At 43.7% G+C, this 27,554-nt stretch overlaps 1 pseudogene; it reads left to right on the top strand.

Moving 5' to 3' along the window:
• The first annotated feature begins 22,954 nt into the window (after positions 1 to 22,954).
• On the top strand, positions 22,955 to 23,478 carry LOC102540931 (large ribosomal subunit protein eL32-like; annotated as a pseudogene).
• Positions 23,479 to 27,554: the final 4,076 nt, after the last annotated feature.

Below are 27,554 nucleotides of genomic sequence, written 5' to 3'. Positions count from 1 at the left end.
AGAAAAAAAGATACGTGCCTTCAAACTGGAATCTTGGGGCTATTTTGCCAACACTTACTTTAGCAGAGGCCGGGGCTGGATCAGGGAGAAGTGAATTTTTTACTTCTGTTCTAGAGTGCTGTCTTCTTCAGCCCAAGAGGGACACATTTCCATTATCTAAAACCATCACACGTGAAAACCTGAATAACCAGCGATGTATTTCCACTTAACTCCAGTGATGGCTGGCACCCCGATCGGCTGGGCGGGGCTGCTGCGCTGACTCGAGAATCCAGCTTGTATCAGAGACGGGACATCTCCCAGAAGAAGGATCCTCCGGTTCTGCATCTTTATCTCCCTGCTCTTAGCCTGGAAGGCTCTCACTGGGCATCAGTTAAATTTATATGTTATACTATTTACTTGTTTCAAATGCCTTTAGGAATGCTTTTGAAGGAACTAATCTAAGGCCACTAGTAGTTAAAGCCAGAACGAGACCCTGGACAGAAGGCTCCTGACTCTGTCAGGTTCTCTCTTTGCTTCTTCACAATACAAAGGAAACTTCTGGGCTCAGAGAATCCCAGAATCTTCCCCCTTCACTTTTCAGTTTACCCTGGGTGCATTTCTTAATAAAAGACTTGTACAGAATCTTTGACTCAGGTCTTCCAGGGAACCAAACCTAAGACATCTACTGCCAAACACAAAACAGTTACTCGGAAAAAATATTCTATACGAATGAACAGATGAACTGATGATTCTTTTTCCTTAAAATGAATCTCAGTGTCACCTTGTAATAAAATTCCTCTATTGGAACAAGTAGGATATGTGATAACACACATATAATTGAGGAGGGGATACTTTTTTCACAAGCTGCACATGATTGGATGCAATTTTCTTGGACATTAAGCTTCTCTTTCTACCCTTGTTCTTTCTTTTGATTCATCAGTCAGGTCCTGCTAGGGCTAGCAAATTGCCTATTTGCATGAGAGAATTATCCATTTTGAACACAAGAAACATAGTATCTTCTGGAAAGCTGGACCCAGGGGAAGGGATAGGATGCTGTGCATTGAAGATACCTGCTTTCACATGCTTGCCCCACACCCCTGCTTCTCTGATCCCCCTTGGTTCTAAGCCTTAAGGGAACCATCTGGTACCTCTCTCCCACTCTTGACTCAATGTCTTTAGCAGTAGCACCCTGGCTCATCAAGTCAGACAAACCTAGGAAGGATCCTGCGTCTATCCCTGTGTGAATGTGTGTCTACGTAGGGGCGACACAAAGGTGTTAATAGCGCACAGGGAAGACAGCTGAACTTCCAGAGTCCATGTGATGGAAGAGTAGAGAGAAAGAGAAGTGAGTTTAGGACTGGAGTCTTGAAAAGGAAAACGTGGATAAATACAAAAATGAAAGGGAGATGATTCTCAAAGCTAGCAGCCATCTGAGCAAGGATTTGGGGTGTGTAAGTGTGACAGGGAATTCTGGCTGGCGTAGAAGATAAAACAGCCAGAATTATCCCACAGGTTCATTTCTCCTCCAGCATTTCCCTATACTCCTTCCCCGTATCCACATCAACTCCGCAGCTCCATCTTCCATTTTTACCTCCCTACCTCCAATTAAGGTAATGTGTATTGACACACATTTTAGAAATCACATGAGGTGGCCCAGATCACACTTGCCTAATCCTGGGTACAAGCCAGGGACAAGATACAGGACCAAACCCTCACAGTGAGAGGAGACAGGGGAGTCTCATGAAGGGAAGGAGGGACCAGCCAGAAGTCTGTAGGGCCAGACATCCACCAGAGAGCTAGGAAAGTAAGGCAGGAAGTGAAAATGTTGGCACCCGAGAATGTCCAAGATTTTGCAGTTATGAGGAATAGTTATCTGGGGAAAGGACAAGATGATGTGACCCCCCAATGCAAACTTGCTTAGGATGGGGAAGATTAGGAGGGACTGCAAGGGAGAGAGAAGTGGGATTGCTGCATTCACATGTCCTGAGGTAGGAACTGTCCAGAGAGAAACAGTGACAGGGAGGAAGCAGTACAGCCCACGGCAGGAGACGGCCATGCCTCTGAAGTGAGGGCATCAAATGCCTGGACCTTGGAGCTGGATCTGCTGCAGGACAGAGTGATGTAAAACTCGGTGGCTACAAACTACAATCTGTCTGTTTATTCACTAGTGATTCTGCAACGACAGCACAGCTCAATGTGGATGGTCTGTAATGGACTAACTGTGTACCTCTCAAAAGACGGGGTGAAGCCCTAACACCCAGTACCAATGAATGCAACTTCATTTGGAAATTGGGTCTTTGCAGATGCAACAAAGTTAAGATGAACTTTGGGCTCAAATCCAATGACTAGCTACCTTAGAAGACGACAGAACTCTGGGCACAGATGCAGAGGGAAGATGGCCCCATGAAGATGGAGGCAGAGACTAGGGGGATCCTGCCAAAAGCCAAGGAATCCTCAGGCTACCAGAAGCTGGACGAGGCAGAGAAGGCTCCTCCCCAGGGACCTCAGAGGGAACACAGCCCCCCTGATTTCAGACTTCCAGTCTCCAGAACTACCAGAGAATAAGTTCCTGTTGTTTTAAGTCACTTAGTTTGTGGTTCCTTGTTCCAGCTATCCTAGGAAACTAGCATACAGGTCACCTGCGCTCCACATGGCATCAGCTAAGGATACTTAAGTGGGGCGGCAGGGTCCACATCCAAAACGGCCCTACTCACACAGCTGAGTAGCTGGCGCCGGCTACCAGCTGTCAAAGCGCTGAATCTGCTAATGGGAGGCTCAATTCTCCTCCATGAACACTCTTGGCGTGGCCGGTGTGGGCTCCCACACCATTCCAGTCTTAGGGCATGAGGACTTCCTACATGGTGAATGGTGTCCCCAGACACAAAAGTAAAAGCTTCTGGGCTTTCTGAAGATACAGGTGGAGAACTGGATCAACACCACCTCCGCCACCTGCTGTAGAAAGAAGCAGGTCACAGGGCAGCCCAATTCAACTAGAACTTGAATGCCAGAAGCAGAGTCCACTGGGGCCCACCAAAGTCACATTCCAGGATGCTCAGGATTCAAAATCTTAGAGGGATAAGTGGTAGAAATAGAGGATGTAGTAAGAAATAACTGAAGGAGGGAAGAGGATGCAGCCAATGGGGCAGATCAATCATTATTATTCCTCCTGTGCGTGTTGTATTTTCACAGCTTACAAAAAAGATCATCTGAGTAAATTCAAGTCCCCCACCCCAAGTTCTCCCACCTCGCTCACAGGTAAATACAGTGAGTAGGTGGGCTGTTAGTGACCATTTTTCAACTGACTTGACTTTGGAGGCACCTGCCCGGAATGTCCTCCCTTCCATCTTCCTCCTTCTACGCCACATGGACTCAAGTTTACTCCAGCACACCATGCACAAGTCTGCCTGTGCCCGCCTCCCACTCTCCTCCACAGATGGAGTTGCCTTTAATAATCCTGCCCTTCCTCTTCAACTTCTGAGAGAGCCTCCCCATCATTTTCCAGTCACAGTCCACTTCTGAACCCCTCCTAACATCCTGAGAGTGTGTAACCCACGCTAAGCCCCAAGATGATGGCAGCTTCGATGCGTATAGACTCTCAGAGTGCGGGCCTCCCAAGTTTGAGCAGGCAAGAGGGGAGTGTTTCTCTCCTGCTGGGGGTCAAGCTGTTACTCACAGCTCTAGTTTACACTGATTCAGCAACACAGTAGGTTCACTACAGACATACTCATGGACAAGAGTAACAGGCAGCCACGAGCCCCCAGTGGAAGACGACAATGATGCTGACTACTGATGTCTAGGGGCCCCTTCACTTCATCACTTAGGGGGCTAACTCCACTGCTCAAAGGCACGGGGCCAGAGATGAGTGGTGCCAAGATGGGGGCCCTGGTCTGTCTGACTCCGAAGCTCATGTTTTTGACATCCTGATGCCTCTTCGTAAACGGAAGCCCATCCCCATCAAATATGATGATGTTTGCCTTTAGTACATTATTGCTGGTCCTCACGATAGTTTCCACGTGAGAAAGCTCAGAGATCTCAGGTCCTTCAAGTTAAACCAGATGAGCATGCCCAAGCCTTGAAACGAAGTGATCAATATTCTCTTGGCTAAGCATCCTTGCCTTTGGAGGACAGAATTCTATCCCCTCCAACTTGATAATTACACTAGATTAATGGAGTCTAGAAAAGACCCCAAGAATTTCTTCCAAATCAGAACTGTGGATGGTTTTTTGAACTATGTTCACACTCCCCCCTCCACCCCGACCCCACCGTGAATCTATATCATACAAACTACACCACTGAGGGAAGAGCACTTAACTTCTCTCAACTTCAGCTTTCTCTTCTGTTAATGAAGTGACATCTACCCTAGAGGCATCATTAAGTGACTTAAAAGCTTTGAAAATAGCCACGCACACTTTTTGGATGATCGTGGTATTTCCAGAACGTTTGTTTATTTGTGGTCTCAGGGTAAAACCATTTGTTTTGCATCTCCCTCAGCACTTTGAGGAGAAGTGCATGTTCAAGCAGGTATAAAAGCATTCACATGTGTAATATGAATGCAAACTATCATTATTATTACTTTCCTAGATTATAAATGGAAAAATGGACTCGGGTTGGTGTATTGTGTCAGGATAAAGTCTGTTAAAATGGAGATAAATTAGCTTCATTTCTTTATTCGAGTTACAATGAGAAGGAAGGCCAACCAGAGACGTTTCATTTAGACAATGAAGAGGAAAAGAAGTCTCTCCCGTGCTGGGAGTTTTTGAAAAGATGCCAAGTGACACAGTTTGGAACAGGGGACAAGAATCCATGGGACGTTTATCAGATACTGGGCCCCACACCTCCAGTGAAGAATTCCAGTGCTTGGTGTAGTACCTCATTCGCTGTGCTGAGGCAACAGTCCCCCAACAGAGATGAGGCATCCTCTCAACAGCCCCTCCCTGCATCCCACACTACAGCCCAAGCAAACTGTCCCCATCCCTTACACAGACGCTCCCTGTCCCTTGTTCCAGCATGGCTTCTGAATCCCTTTCAATTTCAAATGGGCAACAGTCTCTTCCTGAAATTCCCAGAATGCCAAAGGAAAAGTTTTAAAAGGTTTCAGTCCATTAAATTCAAGAAACATCTGCGACCACTGACTTGGTGTCGGATACTGGTACATTACCCTCGGCCAAAATAAATACCTAAGTTGTGTCCGTCGTAGCACCCAGCAGCCACAGAGGGAAAAAGTCCATAAAGCACACACTTTCCTACAGGGCGAGCGCCTTCCTCCACATGCCCATAAAAAACCATTTAACATATTATATGTTAATGTTCCACACGGCTCACTTACAAGTAAATGTTTGGCAGAAGTCAGGGTTTGCCTGCGCTAAGAAGAGGTCGAGCCAGGCATCTTGGAGGGCCCCCGCCTCTCCTTCCAGCTCAGCAGAACGGCCAGAAGTCCCAGAAACGTCTGTTCTTTCAGATTCTGACAACCAAGTGCAGTGTGTTCCCAAAACACAGTACAAACCCAGGAGACGGTTTTTCAGAGGCACACGGACAAACGTTTTCTATTCTGGTGGTGATGTACTTATTTTAATATGTATCTAAAAATTATCACCAGTAAATTAAGTCCATTTTATCTTCCACATTACTACTTAGAATCAGGAAAAGAAAGAGCTTATGTTTCTCCAAAGAGTCTATTTAAGGGAAAAACAATGGAGGAAGTAATTGAACAGATGGCCCAGATGTAAAAAAATCACGAAGGTGGCACATCGATGCTGGAAGTTCCATCCATGTGATAATTTTGTCAGAAGCTGCAGCATCCTTTCAGCCTCTCTCAAGTGGTCTCTTGAGCCATAGGAAATACCAACATTTATGGTGGTTGTATACATCACAGTTTTTAATGTCTTGATTTCAAATATTCTGTGTAATATCCCCATAAATCACTGAAGTGTCTTGGAAATGTAGACATTTCAGCATCTAAACTTCAGTTCTGAGACAGACAGGCCAAACAGAACATGCCTCCTTAAAAGACCCTGTGCCTTGAGTCTTGGAAATATAAACACGTCCAGTGAAGTCTTGAAATATTTGCTGGAATGAGGAGTGGAGTTCAAGCTCATTTGAGCTGGGATCATGGCAAAGCTCCACCTCCCCACGGGGGTTTCCCATTCCTCTTATGCTGAAGATTAAAGACGTTTTAATACACTTTTCTTCAAATTAAAATCATTGTCTGCTTTATCCCATTATAGAAGCCAACTATGCTCAGTATATAAAAATTTGATAACTGATATGAACAGAAAGAAAAAAATTTAAACCACCTCTAATTCTCATTACCAGTGAATGACTTTAAAGATCTCAATGATTATTCTTTAAGATCTCTTACGACACGTGTGTTTCATATACACATATTCAGATAGATCATTTGGATATGGCCCTCCTGAACCTACTTTGTAACCAGCATTTTTCACTCAGCAAAATATTGTGAAAATCTTTCCATGGCTTTAAATTACATCGATGGCAGATTGATGCCTCTACCTACGGATAATCTGCACAATCTTTCCTATTGATGTCATTTCAATTTCACCATATTATAAACAATATATCAGCACAATCTTTGCACACTTATTTCCTCTGGATAAATTCCTATTGATATAATTTCTGAATCAAAGGGCTCCTAGGTTGGATTCCCTGGGAAATAAATAAGCAAAGAGTGTGACTGAGTGTAGGAAGATTGTTGGGATGGGTGTTGAGGAGAGAAGGCCGTAGGACTGGAAAGAGGGAGTTGTTGGGCTGTGATGCAGCCACAAAGGCCTCAGCAGATCTTTCAAGGGAGCTCTGGACCTGCAACAGTCCTTCAGAATTATCCCACCTTGAGGCAAGGAGGGTGAGTCTTTATACTGACTCCACGTGGACCAGTCAGTGGATGCAGGCTGTTCCCAACTGGGTGGCTCTCCAGCTGAGGGCAGTTCCCAAAGAGCATCTCAGCTGAGAGGCAGCACACCGAGAATCTGGGGCCAGGAGTGCCTGAGTCCTGCAGAGGGTCCCGGGGGAGGGTGCTGAGCTGTGCACCACGGTATTATGGGATGTAGAGATGTAGGTATTTTACATTCTGATGTTATCAGACTGCCCACCCAGATGGTTTTTATCAATTCTCATAGCCACTAATTCAGGTATGAGAATGTCCTTTCCCCTGCTCTTATAAAATCTGACGGGTGAGGACAGAAACATCCCCTGGGAGCAGGGGGCTGGAGTCCTAACCTACCAGCAGCATGGCACTCACTCCTCTGTTATTCTTCAGTGGCTGATTTGTGGGTCTCTGTTGCTAAAATGAATATATGACAATGAACCTGAAATGGACACCTAACACTGTTTCCAGGCAATCATACAGTACTTCACGAGTTCTATATTCTCTCCCTCACTCTCTTCGGTAAATACGTTACACTCCTCTCTCTTCCCAGCTTCCAACGCATGACCATGTGTCCTACTTCCCTGAGAAATTTGAAGCATCCAGGAAAAACTTCCAAAAACTCCACCAAAATATCTCCACACCTACAGAATATAGAACCTATGTCTCTTTGGTTAAAAATGATGAACTGTATCTGTTCTTATCTGAGGATGAAATGCCCCTGGAGATCAATGCCCTTTCCCTCTTGATCGCCGTGGGCAGGGCACTGGCGTAGCAACTCTCTCTCCCAGATCTTCCATTTACCCTCCCTATCAGCTCATTCCCATCAGCAGACACACTGCTGTTATTCCTCCCAAGGAAAGGAAAAAGACACCCCTTTCTTAGTCCACTTCCTGCCTATTACTCCATTTGTCAACTCTCCTTTGCAGCAAAATGGCTCAAAGGAGTTGTTTCTACTCCTTGTCCCCAGTGACTCACCTCCAATTCCCTCTTAAGCCCGATCCAATCTGACTTTGCAGACATGACTTTCTCTTGGCTTTCCTCCTGCTATGGCTAGATTTTCTCCCTCCCACCTGTTGGCTTCCTCTTCTCCCAGACTTATAAATGTTCACAGACCCCCAGGCTCAGCCCTTGGAGTGATTCTCTTCCCTTTGCACCCCTCCTCTAGGGCTCTCATTCAGTTCTCATAGCTTTCAAGCAAATCCGTGTGCTGAAAATTCCCTCAGTTACACCCCCAACTCCAGGCTTAGGTCCCACTTCCTATGTAGCATCTCTTATTTTATGTCTCACATTCACGTTAAACTATAAACATCCAAACCTGAACCCCTGATCATCCTCATCAGATGGGTCCCTTCTACTGCCCTGCCCTCTTATTTCATGGCAGCGCTTCTATTCCAGTTGCTGAGGCCGGAACACTCACAACCCTCACCATCTCTTACTCTCCGAATGCACCTCCAGTCTTCCAGGAAATCCTCTGGGCTCCGTCTCCAAAGCATATCCAGAAGCTATCCACGTCACACGAACACTTCCGCTGTCATCGCTCAGGTGCCAACCATCCTTGTCATCCCTCTTACTCAGCTGACTCTCGGCTCAGCAACCACTGTGATGTGTTTAGGTCTAAGTTATGTCACTCTTCCGCTTAACACCCTCCAGGGGTTCACCGTTTCTCATGCAAGAGCAAAAGCCCTTACAGTAACCCACCAGCCCTGTGGGATCTGCTCCCCTGCTCCCCTGGACCTCATCCTTCCTTGCTCTCACCTATGCTCACCCTGCTCCAGGTGTCCTCAGTAACCTTGGCCCAGGCCAGATATCTTCCATCCTCCCCCGCCAGACCTTGGATGCCCTTTCTCTCTAGATCACCACTCAACCTCCTTCGAGTCTCTGTTGAAACATCACTTACACAACGCAGCCCACGGTGACCTCCCACTTTAAGTGGCAGCCCTACAGCGGACACTTAGGACGCACTGCGCCAACGCCTGCAGCCCACTTGAACTCAGCATACTTTGGAAACATTTCCAGTGTCCCGCGCCAAGCACGTGCACTGGCACCCCTCTGTGCGTCTGCCCTAAAGCCACAGAAGGCCTCTCCTTCTCTATGGGCACAACCTGAAAGTTCTGCGGAGCTGAGTTTCCCGGGAGCAGCCCTTCATCCAAGCAGGATCAGGCCCCAAGCTCCCCTCATGTTGCCGCAGGACAGGGCTGGGTCTGTTCCACAGGGCTCCTTTACTTCTGGTCCAGAGACTCAGCTGGGTGAACCAGTCCTTTCACATGTCCTGCACTGGCCTTTCCTCTGACCGTTGGTGACTTTCCCCACTCTCTCATTTTGCTTCCTGGGATAGCCACCACCCTCCCCTCAAAAAACTACCCACTTCCAAGCCCTTGCTTCAGGCTCTGCTTGGGGGATCCCAAACTGAAATAAACCCTCCCACAACGTTCCTGAATCCCACATCCAGCCCTGCTTTCTCCCCATAGCACTCATCAACTCCCCCCACCACACAACTTCGGCATCTATTCTTCACCGTCACTCCACGGCACTAGAACGGCAGCTCCGTGAGGACAGAGAATTCCGTCTGCTTTGTCCACTGATCTCTCCTCAGCACCTGGAACACCTCCCAGCACATGGCAGGTCCTCTGTACATGTTTGCTGCCTAGTAAACTGTCTTATCTGCCCTTTAAAGAGCAAAGACACCATCTTCTCACACAGTGTTTGACAGATGTCAATCTAAATCTAAGATCTACCACTCAGTGGCTTGGGTGACCTTAAGCAAACTAACTTCTCTGAGACAGTTTCTTAGTTAGTAAAGGGTGGGGGGGGGCAATGTTTATTTTGTCTTCATCCAAAGGAAGCATCCAGGAAAGTTCTGGCCCAGTGATGCAAAATCCTTCTCCTCCTCCCATACCTCCTCCCTGTGATCAATGAATTGTGGCTTAAGGGAGCTAAACCCATGACTCAGCACCTTCACTCTCTGGGAACCTTGACTCTGGGAAGATCCTTCCAGAACCTCTTCTTAACGCCCAGCGGAGGTCAGGAAGCCAGGCTTCCTTCAATCCCCCAGTGAAATGCCAATTAGAAGGACATTACCAGCAGGAAGAGCTACTGGAGAAAACCACACACTTGTTCCAAAACAGAGATCACTGTGCATGTCATAAAAGCTCAGAAATGTCTTCCAGATGTTGCACACTGGGTCTGCACAGATGTTTCCGATGTCAAGCCATCAATGCTGGAAACATAAAACACTTGTGCCCCACAGATGTAGAGATTTAATTATACAGGGCGTGTGATAAATCTCTGGGTAATAAAAAAGATCACAAACTTTTTTTTAATCTGATCTCCCCCCCCCCCACGCTGGAGTTTTACTGGGATAATTCAAGGATTCTGTTTGTGTTTTTCAACGTGACTGGGCAATTCACAGGGAAAAGTTGGATTCACATGAAAATACATATTAACAACAGTTCTAGATCCTTCTGGTTTGATGTCTTCACAGCCTTGAACAGCTCGGAAATGACATCATGACTGACACTGGGTTGCCTCATGGCTTCCCCACTTCAGTCAAGGTCCCTCCGTGGGAGTGAGGCGTTCTGTCCAATGACTGTCTAACTGGACTCTCTTGGTGCACTGGGGAAAGATTCCACCACAAACTCAACACTGCCATTCACAATTCCATGTCAAAGCAACTCTGTTCCCGACACCTGAAAAATCAGACCTTTCATCACTTCCAAGTACACAAATATGTGTGTGTACCTAGAAGAAATAAAGCACAGAAATGCCTATGTGGGGTCTGCATGTACACACACACATACACACTTACTTCACACAGAGACAAAATAGCTAGAGAAATACTACCCAACAGATACACAGGAGGGTAAGGTAGGAAGGTAACGGTTGTTACCATGAGATCTACCATATTTCCTCACTTCCCTTCCTTTATTCCAACACACTCTTCTCCCTTGACAAATTAACATGGCTAAAACATTGAAATTATTCTTCCCTAATTTTTGTTCAAAAATATGTATTATATTAGTAGCGGAAAAAGATACCAACATTTATAAGACCCTCATCTGCCCTCACAAAGATTAAACTATAGAGCTTAATAACTAAAATATACAAGAACTCATACAATTCAATGAACAACAACAACAACAAAAAAAACCCAACCTGATTGATGGGCAGAAGATCTGAATAGACATGATTCCAAAGAAGACAAACAGATGGCCAACGGGCACATGAAAAGATGCTCAGCATCATAATCATCAGGGAAATGCAAATCAAAACCACAGTGAGACATCACCTCACACCTGTCAGAATGGCTGTTGTCAAAAAGATGACAAATAACAAGTGTTGATGAGGATGTGGAGAAAAGAGAACCCTCCTACACTGTTGGTGGGAATACAAACTGGTGCAGCCACTATGGGAAACAGTATGGAGATTCCTCCAAAAATTAAAAATAGAACTACCATATGATCAGCAGTTCCACTCCTGACTATTTATTCAAAGAAAACAAAAACACTAATTAGAAAAAGATATATGCACCATTATGTTCATTGTAGCATTATTTAAAATAGCCAAGATATGGAAGGAACTGAAGTCTTTATCAATAGATGAATGGATAAAGAAGATGTGATACACACACACACACACACACACACACACACACACACACAAAATGGAATATTACTTGGCCATAAAAAGAATGCAATCTTGCCATCTATGAAAAAATGGATGGATCTCAAGGGCATTATGCTAAGTGAAATAAGTCTGTCAGAGATATGTGATTTCACTTATATGTGGAATCTGAAAAAAACAAGTGAACAAACATAACAAAATAGAATCAGAGTCATAGATACAGAGAACCAACAGGTAGTTCCCAGGAGGGAAGGGGGTGGGAGGAGGAAAGAAATAAGTGAGGGAGATTAAGAGGTACAGACTTACAGTTGCAAAATAAATGAGTCACCAGTACGAAATGTTCAGCATGGGGAATAGAGTCAGTAATAATGCAGTGTCTTCGTATGGTGATGTATTGTAACTAGACTGAAATATCGAGTCACTATGTTGTATAACAGGAACTAACATGGTGTTATAGGTCAATTATACTTCAAAAACAAACAACTCAGACTCACAGACATAAAAAACAAAATTATGGTTACCGGGGGGGGGGGAAGGAGGTGGGGAGGGATAAATTGGGAGTTCAAGATTTGCAGATACTAACTAATACATATAAAATAGATAAACAACAAGTTCATACTGTATAGTACACAGAACTATATTCAATATCTGGCAGTAACTTACAGTGAAAAAGAATATGAAAACAAATATATGTATGTTCATGTATGACTGAGGCATTATGCTGTACACCAGAAACTGACCCAACATTGTAAACTGACTAGACTTCAATAAAAATACATATATACAAACAAACTAACTCAGAAAAAGAGACTGGATTTGTGGTTATCAGAGGTGGGGGGAGGGGGTAGTTGGATAAAGGTGGTCAAAACATACAAGCCTCCAGTTGTAAGATAAAGAAGTACTAGGGATGTCATGTACAAAAGGGTAAATATAATTAGCACTGCTGTGTGTTACATATGAAAGTTGGTAAGAGTTCTGACCACATACAGTTTTTTTCCTGTTTCTTTAATTTTGTATCTATAGGAGACAAGGGATGTTCACTAAACTCTGAGTGACATTCCTGAGAAAATTCCTTAGCATTTCTTAACCATCAGTGTCATGAAAGTATGTCACATTCCCCTGGGACTGTGACTTTCACCAAGGTCCTTACTGTCTCTCATTCCCGCTGCCAACAACAACCTCCCGCCCACTATTCGCCGCACGTATTAGTCACTTAGTAAATATTTACTGAGCAAATAAAATACTATCTGTTAACCTCTTCTGACATCCCTTTCGGTAGTTGTTGAACAGATTCTGCCAACTCCTCCTTCACTGTGCCTCAGCTTGGATCCTTTCTTATGTTTCCCAACTAATGGCATCCCTGTTTCAGTAAGACGCAGTCTAAGCAGAAAGCACTAAAAAGCTGTCAAAATGGTAAGCCCTCAGGGGCTCTCTGTTAGCCAGTAATCCAAAGAACACAATTTGGCGACAATAAAATTCTTGACCTAGTAGTCATTGTTTCTTTCTTGGTTTGGTTGTGGCTGGGAAAGATCAACCAAACACATCTCAATAAAACAAAACCCGGCACAGATACAATCATTTAATGGAACTGTCAGCTAGACAGAACATTCCCTGTATTCCTGAACCACTGCCTCTTCCCAGCACCAGTCCACACACCTCACGTTAACCATTCACAGCCTTAAATATACACATCAGAAAACAATAAAGGCTAAAAATAAATTAGTGATTCATCACAAAAAGCTAGAAAAAGAATAACTGAATTCAAAGAAAATGGAAGACTAGAAGTAGTTGAGATAAACGTACAAGATGATAAAGGTTAAAAATATGACACAAAAATGATATGAAAAGTTTATGCCAATACATATGAGATTTTAGATAAAAGGATGGTGATTGGAAGGGCTAAATAAGGCTTCTCTGGTGCTGGGGATATTCTGTTTCTTGATCTGGGAGACAGGGAGGTAGGCATTTTTCACTTTGTGACAATTCGTCAAGCTGCACACGTGAGAATAGGTGTATTTTTCTGAATGTATGGTGCACTATAATTGATATGTTCATCAGAAAAACCAAGTGCAACATGAGTCCTATCAATGTTAGTTTCTATTCTGCATGAAGGCACTTTTTGAGATGAGGTTTCCAGTGTTTCTATCTCCTGTTGAAACACAGATGGCTAGCCATCAACCAGACCTATGTTTCCTCTCTATGGTACACCAATAAAGCAAAGACATGACTGCCAGCCAGAGACCACGTTTCTCTAGCCTCTCTTGCAGATCTTACTGACCACAGCTGGTTTTCACCAGTAATTCCAGAAACGGCTATATAATGATTCTTGAAAAAGAAGAGACAGTTGGAGAAAATCTAATACTGATGTGAAATTAAAGTTCAGAACTCTGTCTTAAACACAGGAGTTGGACACCCTGGGGAAGGAGGTGGGTATGAATATTCTAATTAGTGTCAGGGAAGATGTTCAGCAATAGAATATCTCATCTGGGCCCATTCAAGCTGCTATAACAAAGTACCAAACACCGGGGGGCTCAAACAAGAAACACTTATTTCTCGTAATTCTGGAGACCAGGAAGCCCAAGATCAAGGCACCAGCAGACGCGGGGGCTGGTGAAAGCCCTCTTCCCAGCTCACAGGCGGCCAGCTCATCCTTGTGGCCTCGCATGGCGGAAGTGGCTGAGGTCTCGGGGGCAAGTCTTTCATAAGGGTGCTCATCCCATTCCTGAGGGCTCCACCCTCATGACCCAATTAATTCTCAAAGATTTCACCTCTTAATCCCATCATATTAGGGGTTAGGAGTTCAAAATATGAATTTGGGTAGGGGGGAAAACACAGGTATTTCATCATTTGCATTCTACCTTGGGGCCCGCAAGACTCATATTCTTCTCAGATGCAAAACACACTCACTTCATCCCAATAGTCTCCAAAGTCTTAACTCATTTCAGTATCTGCTCTACAGTCCAAAGTCTCATCCAAACAATACCAACTAAATCAGATACTGGTGAGACTGAAGGTGTATTTCATCCAGAGGCAAAATTCCTCTGCAGCCGTGAGCCTGTGAAACCAAAAAAGTTATGTGCTTCCAAAATATAATGGGACAGCCACAGGACAGAGCTTCTTATTCTGAAAGAAGAAAGGGGCGACAGGTCTGAAGGAAATCCAAAATCCAGCCAGGCAAGCCCCATGAGACCTTAAACTCAAGACTAAACCTCTCTGGCTTGACTTTCTGCCTTCCAAACGCACTGGCGTGGCAACATCTCTCCCACAGCTCGGTGGGGTGCTGCCCCGACTCCAGCTCTCTTCGGGGGCCCAACCCACGCCAAGGCACTCAATGGTAGCCCTGTCCCTGCTGTGGTCTCTGTCAGGGTGAAGGCTGTGTCCCCTGGGCTCCACCAGGTGGCCCTCAGCCCAGGGCTCCTCAGGGTGTTGGTCTCACCCTTCAAAATTGAGGTGGTGGAAGGGACCATCTGTGTCCCCAGGGTCCGTGCCCTCTGAGACTCTGGTGAGAGTGGAAGCTCTCATGAGCTCTGAATCTTTGAATCTCTGGGGTTCTTCTTCCCTTGACTTAAAGAATAGCACATATTCACAGCCAAACAGTTCTATGGTCCAGTCTTGTAGGATCTAAGAAGTCCCACAAGTCTTCCTTCATTTTGTCTTGTTTTTTTTCTCTGTTTCCTCTGGTCTCAGCTGGCAGTGTTTCTGCTGGTATGATTCCATCTCTATTCCTGGCTGGCTTTGAGATGGCTGATTAAGTCAATGGTTCACAGCCACACTAATCTCTTTATCAAATGGTCAGTCGGCCACAGCCCAAGTGATCTCTTCCAAATATACTTTCTCATGTTTTTGTAATACGGACAGACTGAGAGTTTTCCTAAATCTTTAAGTTCTGCTTGCTTTCTGCTTAGTAATTCTACCTTTAAGCCAATTCTCTTTTCACAGTTGTCTATACACAGTCAGGAGGAGTCAAGCTGAATCTTTCTAAGATGTAACTTAGAAATCTCTTTGCTGAATATCCAATTTGATGTTCACAAGTTCTGTCTTCCACAAAACACTCCACATGAACACAGTTCAGCCACGTTCTGTGCCACCTTGTAATAAGGGTGGTCTTTTCTCTGTTGTCCAGTTGCATGTCCCTCATTTCCCTCTAGGACCAAATCAGAAATGTCTTCACCACCCACACTTCTTCCTGTGTTCTGTTCATGATGATTCATGTTCTGGGAAGATGGAAGCTTCCATTCACAGCTCTCTTCTCTTCTTTCCAGGCTATCACCAGACTTGCCTATAATGCTCCATTCACAGCCACGTAAGCTGTTTCTAGCAGGTTCCTCAAAGCTCGTCTAGCCTCTACCGACATTCCCAGTTCCAAAACTACGTCCACACTCTTAGGTATTTGTTACAACGACATGCTCCACCTCAGGACCAATTTTCTGTCTTGGTTCAAACTGTTATTTCTAAGTATCATAGACTAGGCTGTTTAGACAACAAGTATTTATTTCTCATAGTTCTGGAGGCTGGTAAATCCAAGATCAAGGCACCAGCATATTTGGTGTTTGCTGAGAGCCTACATCCTGGTTCATCCTATATCACGGTTCACATATGGCCAGCTTCTCATTTTATCCTCACGTGGCAGAAAGATAGCAAGAGAGCTCTCTGGGTCCTTTCTATTAGGGCATTAATCCCATTCACGAGGGCTCCACGCTCATGACCTAATTATTTTCCTACGGCCCCATCTTCTAATACTACCCCATCAGGGGTTAGGATTTCAACATGTGAAATTTAGGTATTTTTTCTTTGGAGTGGGGAGGTAATTAGATTTATTTATTTATTTTTACAGGGGGGCACTGGGGATTGAACCCAGGACCCTGTGCATGCTAAGCATTTATTCTACCACTTGAGCTATACCCTCCACCATCAACATGTGGAATTTAGATGGGCACAGTCAATCCACTGTCCATCTTAACAGGGAAAAAAATCAGAATTTCTTAGGTCCCCAAATAGTGGAAAATGTACGTTTGCATATGACAGTCAAAAGATGGAAGTTAATCACTAGCAGGATGGTAAAATACAGTAGAAATTTTAAAGGGATAAGAAAAAACTGAATGGAAGGTAAATAAAATCAGCTACAAAATCCAAATAAAGGAGAATCACAAAGTAAAATAAATAATCAACGTAAAGATGGGTTTAATGAAATTAAGTATCACATGTTGAACTGACTGTGAACAGGATGAATTATCCCATTAAATGGCTGAGATGTCATATTGGGGTGAAAAACAAAACCCAGATATATGCTGTTTATAAGGAATACTTTTAAAAATGGAAAAGAAACGTTGAAAATCAAGGGATGAGCAAAGAGATGTCAAGCAAACGCAAACAAAAAGAAAGCAGGGATGGCAATATTAATATTAGACGGGGTGGAACTCCTCGAGGTTAAAAGCATCAAACAAATCAAGGAGGAACACTGTGTAATACTAAAAGACAATTTAAGAAAAGGAAATAATGCTCATAAACCTGCATGTTCTATAAAAACACAGCACCTAAATATATAATATTAATGATCGGGGATTCCAAGAAACTTTGATTAAAAGAAAAAAACAACTACTATCCTAGAAATGTTTAATGTGTATCTTCAAAAATCAGACAGTTCTAGAGTATAGAAAACAAGATTTTTTGACACAAAATAATTGAATAATACATAACTATATATACATATATATATATATATATATATATATTTCCCTTATAGGCATGGACCCTTTACAGAAATCAATTACATACTTGGCCACAAAGAAAGCGTAACAAATTCAAAGAAGCAGAAAGTTTTCAGGCTGCAGTCTCTGATCAGAATCCAATAAAATTAGAAATAAAAAATATGACTGAAAAACCTTTACTACTTGGAAATGAAGAAACATTCTCCTGAGTAACTCTTGGATCAAAGAAATAGGAAATCAAAATTGAAATTACAAACTAACTAGAGAAAAGAGAAAACACATCATAACAAAATATGTACAGCAGTGGAAGCTATAATCAAAGGAAAATGAATACCCTTACCCTTAAATGCTTTTATTACTGCAGATAAACATTAAAATTTATTTTAAAGTAGAAATAGAAGAAAAATAATAAATAAATCAACAAGTTTAAGCTTGGAGGAATATAAACACTAAAATAGGCAAATTTCCAACAAGTTTAACCAGGAAAAAGGAAGAAAGACTAAAGAAAATGAAATTAGAAGCAAGAAATGGAACACAGCAAGAAATACAGAGTGTAGGTAAACACCATATTCCAATCAATCTGTTAGATTTCTAAATCTGATGAAATTTGTAATAAAATGGAAAAAGTAAAATTAGTAAAGGACCCCCACCCCAAACTCTGAAAATCTAAAGACTGAAAGGAATTGAAAAAGTTCTCAAGATTTACCCTCTAACAATCCCCCAGGCTGAAAATGTGCCAAGGTTTTAAGAGTCAACGTTTCAAGGACCCAAAACTTGCAAGACTGTATAAACTCTTTGAGGTCCTGATCCATTGTCTGGGGAAAAATACTGTAGCAGGAAAAAGAAAAAGTATAGGCCAATATTATGTATAAAACAAAATTATAAATGAAACAAAAAATTCAATAAAATACTCAGAGAAAGAAGTCTCCAGAATATTAAAACAGCCTTCCTCAACTAAGCCGATTTAGCTACCAGAGGCAAAATGAGTGAGAAGAAATCTAACAATTAAAAAGCACCTTTTCCAGCAATAGTAAGACCATTGTTGAAATTAACATTCACAACTAACAAGAATAGGGGAAAAAATATGAAAGAAAAGGATCCTTTCTTCATGTGACAAACAGCAAAAGAGCTCTACAAGGATGACTGCCCTCACGTTACTTAGTAGAATTCTCTGCATATGTGGTGGGGACCCAGTAAATTTTCACTCAAGGGACTGAATGCTTAACACCAAATGATGGTCCAGCAGTCAGCAGGGCATGGTTGCAGAGGAGGGAGGCTCACAAAAGTCAGCACTGCTTAGGGATGAGGGAGTTGTCGGATCGAAGACATTTACAAAGGAAAGAGGAGGGCATTTCACAAAGAGGAATGTTAAGAGCTCAGAATTCAGGGGAGCTGGATGCAGGAACAGTTAGGAGAATGTTCTTTCTCCTGCGGGCGCCAAGAGCCATTGAAAGACATCAGTCAGGGGTGTGAGATGTACAGCATTACAAGTTTGGGACATTCATCTGGAAGGAGAAGAAACTGGAAACACAGAACCTGCAACTAGATGAGCAAGTAACAGTCTGTATTTATTAGCCCAGGTGGAGGGCCACAGTCTGAAGGATACGGATTAGGAGGGGTGGGGCAGGGCAGGGCGGGGGGAGGCGAGAGCAGACCTGAGTAGGTCCTGCTCTACGGACCGGCTGCAGCCTTGCCTTCACACCTTCCCCGAGGTCAGTTCAGACATGCCCCTCACCCCAGTTCTGAGAGCCCATCCATCACCAAGGCTTCCGGATTTTACATCCGAAACCTCTCCAGTTGTGGGCCACTTCTCTTTGACGCCATCACTTACACCCTCTCCACTTGGATAACTTCCCAAATGCTTTTCCACATCTGCTCCAGCCCCTACAACATCAGTTCTTCAAGTCCAGCTTGCACCCCCTTTAACTGAACAGATAAGGTTTTCTCTGTCCCATTGTCTGTCTGTCTCTGCCTCTGTCTCTCTCTCTCTCTCACTCATACACAAACACACACGCTTCACAAATACTTATTGAGTTCCTCATCTGTTCCAAGCACATCTCTACACACAGGAAAGAGCAATTTCCATTTTTCTTTCCTCACAGAGGTTACAGCTAGTACAGCAGGCAACAAATAAATCACCAGAAGCTCCGTCAGCAATACTTAACTAGAAAGTGGGGCCAGCAAGCGGGACAGGGGCCAGAGTGGGATGAAGGTCATTACTTCTAACTGGGGAGCCAGCCGGGGAGGCTTCCATAAGGAGGTGTCCCTGACCATGTGCCAGTTAAACACTTCCTGACACTGTAGGCAGAGATGGAAAGAAAAGGGAGACAGAGGTCTATGGAACCTCCATCTTCTGAGAACCTGTGGTTTCTCAAGGGATTTACCTGATTTTTGGAAAAATTTTTAAACCTGCGGCTTGATCTCAGTCACTAACTCCATTTATGCTCAAAGCCCTGGGAAGATCATAAAATTCTTCTTGGGATCAAGTGATCAGGTTTGCCTTGCTAAGTTTAGAATGTTCAAAAATGTTGGACCACAAGAAAAGGAACTATATTGGAAACTACGTTCTCAAGTGGACCCTTTTTTAGGTAAATAAAAATCACTTGGCTCTTACTGACTGTATTACACATAGTTTCCTCAGATTTTTCTAGCACTGAACCCTTGGAAATATATATATATATAACTGGCTTAGAAAAATAAAATGTGGCCCTCTTTCTGTCTATCCCTTTGTTGTTGTTGGTTTTTCCACTTCTGGAAGCTTTTATCAACAATTCTCAAGGCAATTTAAATTAGGTGGAAAGAGACTCCAGCCTTTAGACTGACCTCAGCTGCCAGCTTAAGTCTAGGAAACTTGTCACCATCTGGAGGAGAAAATTAACCACAGGGATTCCTTGTTCTCCATTAAAGCCAATTTTTGCCTAAAGGTGTATAAAGGAAATACAAACTTGAACATTTAATGTGTGAATGTCTTTGGAGCTTTCAAAAAAATTTATCTATTGTACAAAAGGGGGGGCTTTTCTCTGAGTTGGCATTCTGAAGTGTAGATAACTTTGCCATAATATTCAATGTCCTATTTTTACAGGCTAGCCCCAAAAAGATCCTTCATGAAGGTTATTCAAGGTCAAAGAGAGAAACTATAGTAAAATGAGGGGTTTGATAAGAAGAAAAATGGGATGGCTGTGTTAAAACTCATTAATATCAATGAATATAAAGAAATCTGGAGGCTGCTGCAATCTATTGTCATGAAACAAACACCAAAAATGCCAACAACTTGAATTAACCACAGAAACGAAGTCTAAAGGAAAAAGATGTTTAGCAAATGAAAATGCAAACACTGACAACAGGAAAGGCTCCTGCAGTGTTTCTCATAAATCTGCAGCCTTGCATAGAATGAATTTTGCTTAAAAATCATGTGTGTGTTTCTCATGGTGTGTGGAGAAGAGTGGCAATTTTTTTGTTTAAGAAGCAGGTCATTTTCCTGACTTAAATTTAGATTTTTCTATTCGTGTGTTATCAGTAGAACAGTTACGCCAAAAATAATTTGAAGAATTCATCATAAAAGACTCCAGAGCCAAGACGAAAGGGCTGTTTTGGGGTGGTTCTTTTTTTTTTTTTTTTTTTAGGATATCAAATAAGCCTGCTTTGGGGGGGGGTGATGAATGTGTTCTAAAATTGAATGTGGTGATGGTTGCACAGTTCTGGAAATATTGTAAAAGCAATTGAATTATATGCTTTAAGTGGGTAAATTGTAGGGAGTGTGATAGAGAGGGAGAGAGACAGACAGACAGACAGACAGACAGATTGATTGAATTTTTTTTCCCAACTTAAGTGGTCAAAAGCAAAGGCCTGGCTGTGAAAGTTTCAAAGAAGCCAGGGATGGATGCTGGGCAAGCCTCTGGGTAGAGCAGATGTTAAGACCAGCCAAGCGGGATACATGAGCTGAATGGGTCTCTGCGTCTCACATACTTTCTCTGCATCTTGTCTGCTTCTTCCCTGAGTGTCTCTTCTCCACAGCCCACCATTCCTTTCTGCAATTTCTCTCCCTAAGATGCCAGTGTTGTCCCAATTGATCTTCTATCTCTTACTTGTTCGCCATATTGAATTATGGATGCACTCCCTATTACGTATTTTTTAAATTATTGATTCCCTAGCTAAACTTGAAAATCTTTAATGAATTTGCTTTTTGTTATTGTAATTTTAAAACAAAAACAAACTATGTGGGCTTTTTTCTTCTGGGCGACAGGACACCTAGAGACAGAGAAACAGAGAGAGAGTATGTGTGTGTTCTGGGAAACCTCAATTCAGAATGATGCCATATGAAACATCTCAGAGTTTGATTTTTTTTTTAAATCCACAAGCAGGTTTTGTCATTTGGGGAGTTCAATGAGGAAAACTGAAACAGACAGGTCATTTTCTTGATTTAAAAGATGTCAGAATTATTTCAGAGTCTCAGATACTTGTAAGGAACCATGAATATTTGAGCTTGGGCCACATGAAACTCACTTCACATCATACTCAACTCCTCAGACACGATTCCTCCTTAAATAGGACTATTCTTTCAAAACCCAGAGTGCAAACTTAGAAAACAATTTCCATCAGAGGGAGAATACTTGCAAGGTCAAAGGACTCAGTGTCATAGACATCTATGGTAGTGAACTTGGGTCATAAATCCTGCCCATGTCAATGAAGTCACTGAGCTTACTGGAAAATGTAGCTAAAACTCCCTATTTTATAAGATTGTGGTAGGTTTGTTGGAAGGGGAATGAGAGGCTGTCCCCTTTCTCCCCTCCCCCTTGCATCCACAACAAACTGGCTGAGGCCCTCCCCAAAGGTCCATCATTTCATTAAGACCTTTTTTTTTTCTCTTTTTCAGGCATGAGCTCATCGCTTTCAGTTAAATAGTAATAAATGATTTGTAAGGAGCAACTTACATCAGTGCCTTATAAATAACCACCATCTGACTTCCTTGAAATGTTGACTCAGACCCTGGATGCGCACACGGGGACCAGCTCTGCAACCGCTCAGTCCCTTAATGCCAGACACGTTGGACTAAGCCCACGGAGCCTGCCAGCGGGGCGGGTGGCACGGCGTTTCACAGACGCAGAGCCACTTCAGGCAGTGTCACTCTGCCCCAGTAGGAACCACAGAAGCAGAAAGCAGAGCGGACTGTGTTTCTGGGATCATGCAGTCCCTGTAGATTTTTCCTAGTGACTCTGCTGTGAACAGGGGAACGAGAAACCCCCTTCCTACAAGCAGAGCCCTTTTCATATGGTGGCCGTCACAGGCTACTCTCCAGAGTCCCCAAGAAAGGGCAGAGTTTGCCGCTGTCGATTGCACAGGTGACAGTGCTTAGCCCTCCCACACTGAGCAGGGAAGAGTGCCTCTCCCCTCTGCTGCTTGTGTGTGAGGAAGAGTGGTTGCACTCCTTTGAACGCAGGTCTACAGTGGAAGGTGTGGGAGGGCAGAATATGGCTTCTCCACTTAATCCTTTCACCCAACAACTCCCAAACTTTCATCAAAAAGAATTATTTTTTAGGAAACATAAAGGATGGAGGCTTCGAGTCGAAAGACCTGAGCTTGAGGACTGTCTACTCTTCATTAGCCAAGGCTCAGAGCAGGGTTGACTCCAATTTGGTCAAGACGCAAACTCTTGACAGTTTCCTCAGCTGTCACCCGGGATTGCCTGATGCACTCTGACTCCCTTCGCAGGCTCATCGTAGGAATGAAATGAGGGTGCAAGCATGCTTTGAAAACACAATGCGCTGCTCTCTTCCTCGGCGCTACCTACGGAGGTAGCAGCCATCTCCTAGTCGGCATCATGGCCGCCCTCAGACCCCTCGTGAAGCCCAAGATCGTCAAAAAGAGGACCAAGAAGTTCATCCGGCACCAATCAGACCGATATGTCAAAATTAAGCGGAACTGGCGGAAACCCAGAGGCATTGACAACAGAGTGCGCAGGAGGTTCAAGGGCCAGATCCTGATGCCCAGCATCGGCTGCGGGAGCAACAAGAAAACAAAGCACATGCTGCCCAGCGGCTTCCGCAAGTTCCTTCCACAATGTCAAGGAGCTTGAAGTGCTGCTGATGTGCAACAAATCTTACTGTGCTGAGATTGCTCACAACGTCTCCTCCAAGAACCACAAAGCCATCATGGAGAGAGCAGCCCAGCTGGCCATCAGAGTCACCAACCCCAGCGCCCGGCTGCGCAGCGAAGAGAACGAGTAGCCGGCCCGTGCACATTGTATTTGTGTTAATAAAACCATGAAACTCAAAAAAAAAAAAAACATAATGTGCTGTGCGAATGTTAGGTAGACAGACCACAAACCCACCTAGAGCCTGAAGCCACCCCAACACATGGGTATAGCATCCCTGGTCCTGGAGTTCTGTCTTCTAGCCTGTGGGAAGGCAAGTGGCTCAATTCCTAAAGAGCAATTTCCTCCAGGTTCTCTGACCCATAGCAAGCCCACAACTAATGATCATGGTTATGTAATTGTTGAAATCATGCCTTGAATGTCTAGGACATAACTCGAAGTGTTCGTGACCTATGCAGAGGAACAGTAGGTTACCAGACAATATGACCCCATCTGGGGGAACTGTCTGCATCTGCACACACAGCAGAGACACAAGACCATCGCGAGTGGTTGCGACATGGAGCTCTAAAAGCACGTCTCATTTGGTTTCTCCTTTGCACGTCATCCAATTTTTCAATTTCGCCAAAAATTAGGTATTTCTACTATTGAGGGGAAAATTAAGGGGAAAACAAGGCATCTTAAAGAGTCACAGCTTAATTTTTTGCTCTTTTCTTCCCCAAGAGGCCCCAGAGGCAGGACGCTTCCTGTTCATCTGCTGGACCAGGTCTCCTTCAACCTCAGGGCTCCACTTTCCTCAACCTCCCCCAAGTGCTTCCTGTGCTCTTGAGCCACAGCCAGGCAGGGCTCAGAGTCGAGGCTCCCTTGATGGGATTTTGAGGGGATCGCTTACGAGAGGGGAAGGACTACAAAGATGGGGCAGATGGGGTGTGCTCAAGGAATGGGGAAGCCATTGTCAAGGGATGAAGCCAGAACCTTTGTCTTCTAAGGGGCGTGTGTGTGCAGAGGATTAGTTCAGAGCCACAGAAAATTGTCAACATTGGCTTTGTTTCTGGGTTACTGGACCCCAAACAAAGAGGAGAAAAATCTGTAAAGGCTCAGCTTCACCATGTAAAGCAACACAAACTGCAGGCATTTATGGGACCCGGTCACCGTTCACCCCTGAAGCTTCCCAGTGCCGCAACAGTTCTCCATATTGCTAACGAGGCGGATGTTGCCAGATTAACTCTGCTGCAAATTTTAATTAACTGCAATACAGAACCATTGGCAGGGGCTCAGTCATCACAGGCGGGCCGTTGCTGAAGCACTATCATCTGCTCCCAACTTTGAGAAGCTTTCGAGGACGCTGGCCGTGATGGCAGGACGGGTCCAAGTACTTAAGCATGCTTAATTGCTTCTTGTGTGATTATCACCATGGTATGAATCTAATAAATTTCCCCAAAGTTTAAATAACAAAGTTGTATTGATTCTTAAAAAAGGCTAAAACGCAATTTCTTAGTTTTTGACATGTCTCTCAATTCCTTATTGTTCACCAGTCTGCGCCCACATACCAACCAGATGGCTTATATTCATCTTATTTACACTATTTTTTTTTCAGGCAAACAGTATTAATCCAATCGCATAAACTGATCCATGTAAACTTCTTGCTGCCCCAGACCTACAGCAGCCTCTTCTCTCCCTCCTCGCCCTGGCTGGGTCACCTTGTGGTCCTCCACCCATCTGTCCACACTCTCCATCCTCTGAACGTTTCATCCCTCTCCAGTGCCTCTGCTCCTTTCCCTTGGAGCCTCACTGGGTGGTCTTCAGAGTCCGGACTTGGCACCATCTTTCAGAACATTTCCTTGTCCTGATGTGGCTGTGTATGCTGAAATTACAATCACCCACAAGTAGAGATGTCCTGACCCAGCAGATGGAGAGTACTGGAACGTCAAAGGTTTCTCGGTCCTTCTTTATGGGTTTACTACCCCAGTACTGTCTGGCTTAATCAGTGAATCAGTGCATATTGACTGAGAGGCCTGGGGATGCCTAGTATTTTGCTTGGGCTCTAGGGAGTCCTAAAAAGCCCAGCCCCCACACTAGAGAACCAGAGACCCACATATTTAGTGGGGAAAGGGGAAGTGGGGGTGGGGTGGAGATTAACCCGCAAGAAACAAGGAGAAAAGAATCACACACACACACACATACACACCCTCAGTCAGGCTGACTGTGTGAGATGCAGAGAAGTAAGATAAGGTGATGGCAGAGAAGCAAAGAGAGAAAGATGGATCTGACTGGACCCTGGAAGGTGGGTAAGATGTAGATGTGAACCTGAAAGGAGCTGGATCTTGGGAAAGGTGGGAAAGCCCACTACAGGATCTCTGGTGGAGGAGAGCCGTGTGGCACGCGGAAGTTCCGTCCCAGGGAGATTCTCTGGCAGTTCTCCGCACATAACAGTGAAAGTAGGGGTCGTGGGGGAAACGCACCCACGAGAAAACCTCCAAGAGCCTCTCATTGCCCACCTAGTCCAACTCTGTCTCCAAGCATTCAAGTCTGATAGAAAGGGTGCTTGGTTTTTACAACTGAGATTAAAGCAATTAGATCTGGGTTTTTACAAAACCTCATTAGACCACAGAGCTTTGACGTTTAAAAAGACTATGACCAACTAACATATTCTTCTCATTTTACAGGTGAAAATAGTGATGTGCAAAGTTAAGAAATAAGCCCAAAGCATCTTGAGGCCTCGGGGCCCCGTACTCTGCATCCTCAATGTTCCCAAAGTTAACATGTGAATGAGCCTCGGGTTCAGAAGGGAAATACATTTGCAAGGAAGGTTCCTTATGTGACTTTTCCTTATATGAATTCTTTTGTGAATTTTCTTAATCAAAGAAACATCAAGAATTCCCCAGTGAAATTATCAGAAATGCAAACCAAAACTACAATGAGGTATCACCTCACACCAGTTAGAAAGGCCATCATTAAAAAGTCCACAAATGACAAATGCTAGAAAGGGTGTGGAGAAAAGGAAACCCTCCTGCACTGTTGATGGGAATGCAGTTTGGTGCAGCCGTTATGGAAAACAGTATGGAGATTCCTCAAAATACTAAAAATAGACTTACCCTATGATCCAGCAGTCCCACTCCTGGGCATATATCCAGAAGGAACCTTAATTCAAAAAGACACATGCACCCCAATGTTCATAACAGCACTATTTACAGTAGCCAAGACATAGAAACAACCTAAATGTCTGTCAACAGATGAATGGATAAAGAAGTTGCAGTATATTTATACAACGGAATACTACTCAGCCATATAAAAAGAATAAAATGATGCCATCTGCAACAACATGGATGCACCTAGGGACTGTCATTCTAAGTGAAGTAAGCCAGAAAGAGAAAGAAAAATACCATATGATATCACTTATATGTGGAATCTTTAAAAAAGACAAACTCACTTACAAAACAGAAACAGACTCACAGACAGAAAACACATTCATGGTTACCGGGGTGAAGAGGGGGTGAAAAGGGATAAATTGAGAGTTCAAGATTTGCAGATACTAACTAATATATATAAATTAGATAAACAACAAGTTCATACTGTACAACACAGGGAACTATATTCAATACCTTATAGTAACTTACAGTGAAAACAGAATATGAAAACGAATATATGAACGTTCATGTATGACTGAAGCATTATTCTGTATTCCAGAAATTGACACAACATTGTAAACTGACTATAGTTCAATAAAAATATATATATACAAGATAGCTGTCCACTCTAGAACGCCCTAGAGTCTAGGCCCAAGTCCAGCCTTCTCAGGAAGTTATCCCAGTCTGCCGCCCCAGCCAGCGCTGGTTAAAGGCATCCTGCAATTCTGTGTTCTTCCTTGGGCTATACGTCCCCATCTTTCCAGCTCAGCTTATAAGCTCTTTTGAGGCAAGAAGAGCAAAGAACACGTTTTCCAGATACCTCCGTGTGAGCCTTCTAATTCACGTCAGGGCCAGGCCTGGCACTCAAGGCATCACCTAGCAGGTACTCGGTAAACAGAAAGAAATGAAACTTGAACAGTCTTTAACTTGTTGATTTTCCAAATCTTGCACCCAGCCTATTGCAAAACAAATAATTCAACTAGCCCCTTGGTTAAACCTGCTTTCAATCTATGTAACTACATTTAGCTCCTTGTTTTGGACTCACAGAGAAGTAGCCAAATTATGATGTTCTCTCTTCCCTCTGCAAGAAAGGCAGCTGCAGATGGTACTTGTTGAGGGCTGAGAGGAAACCCCTTTCCCTAAATATC

The sequence above is a fragment of the Vicugna pacos genome, chromosome 16 (assembly GCF_048564905.1).
Source record: "Vicugna pacos chromosome 16, VicPac4, whole genome shotgun sequence".
Lineage (NCBI taxonomy): Eukaryota > Metazoa > Chordata > Mammalia > Artiodactyla > Camelidae > Vicugna > Vicugna pacos.
This window is presented reverse-complemented; position numbering and strand designations above follow the sequence as displayed.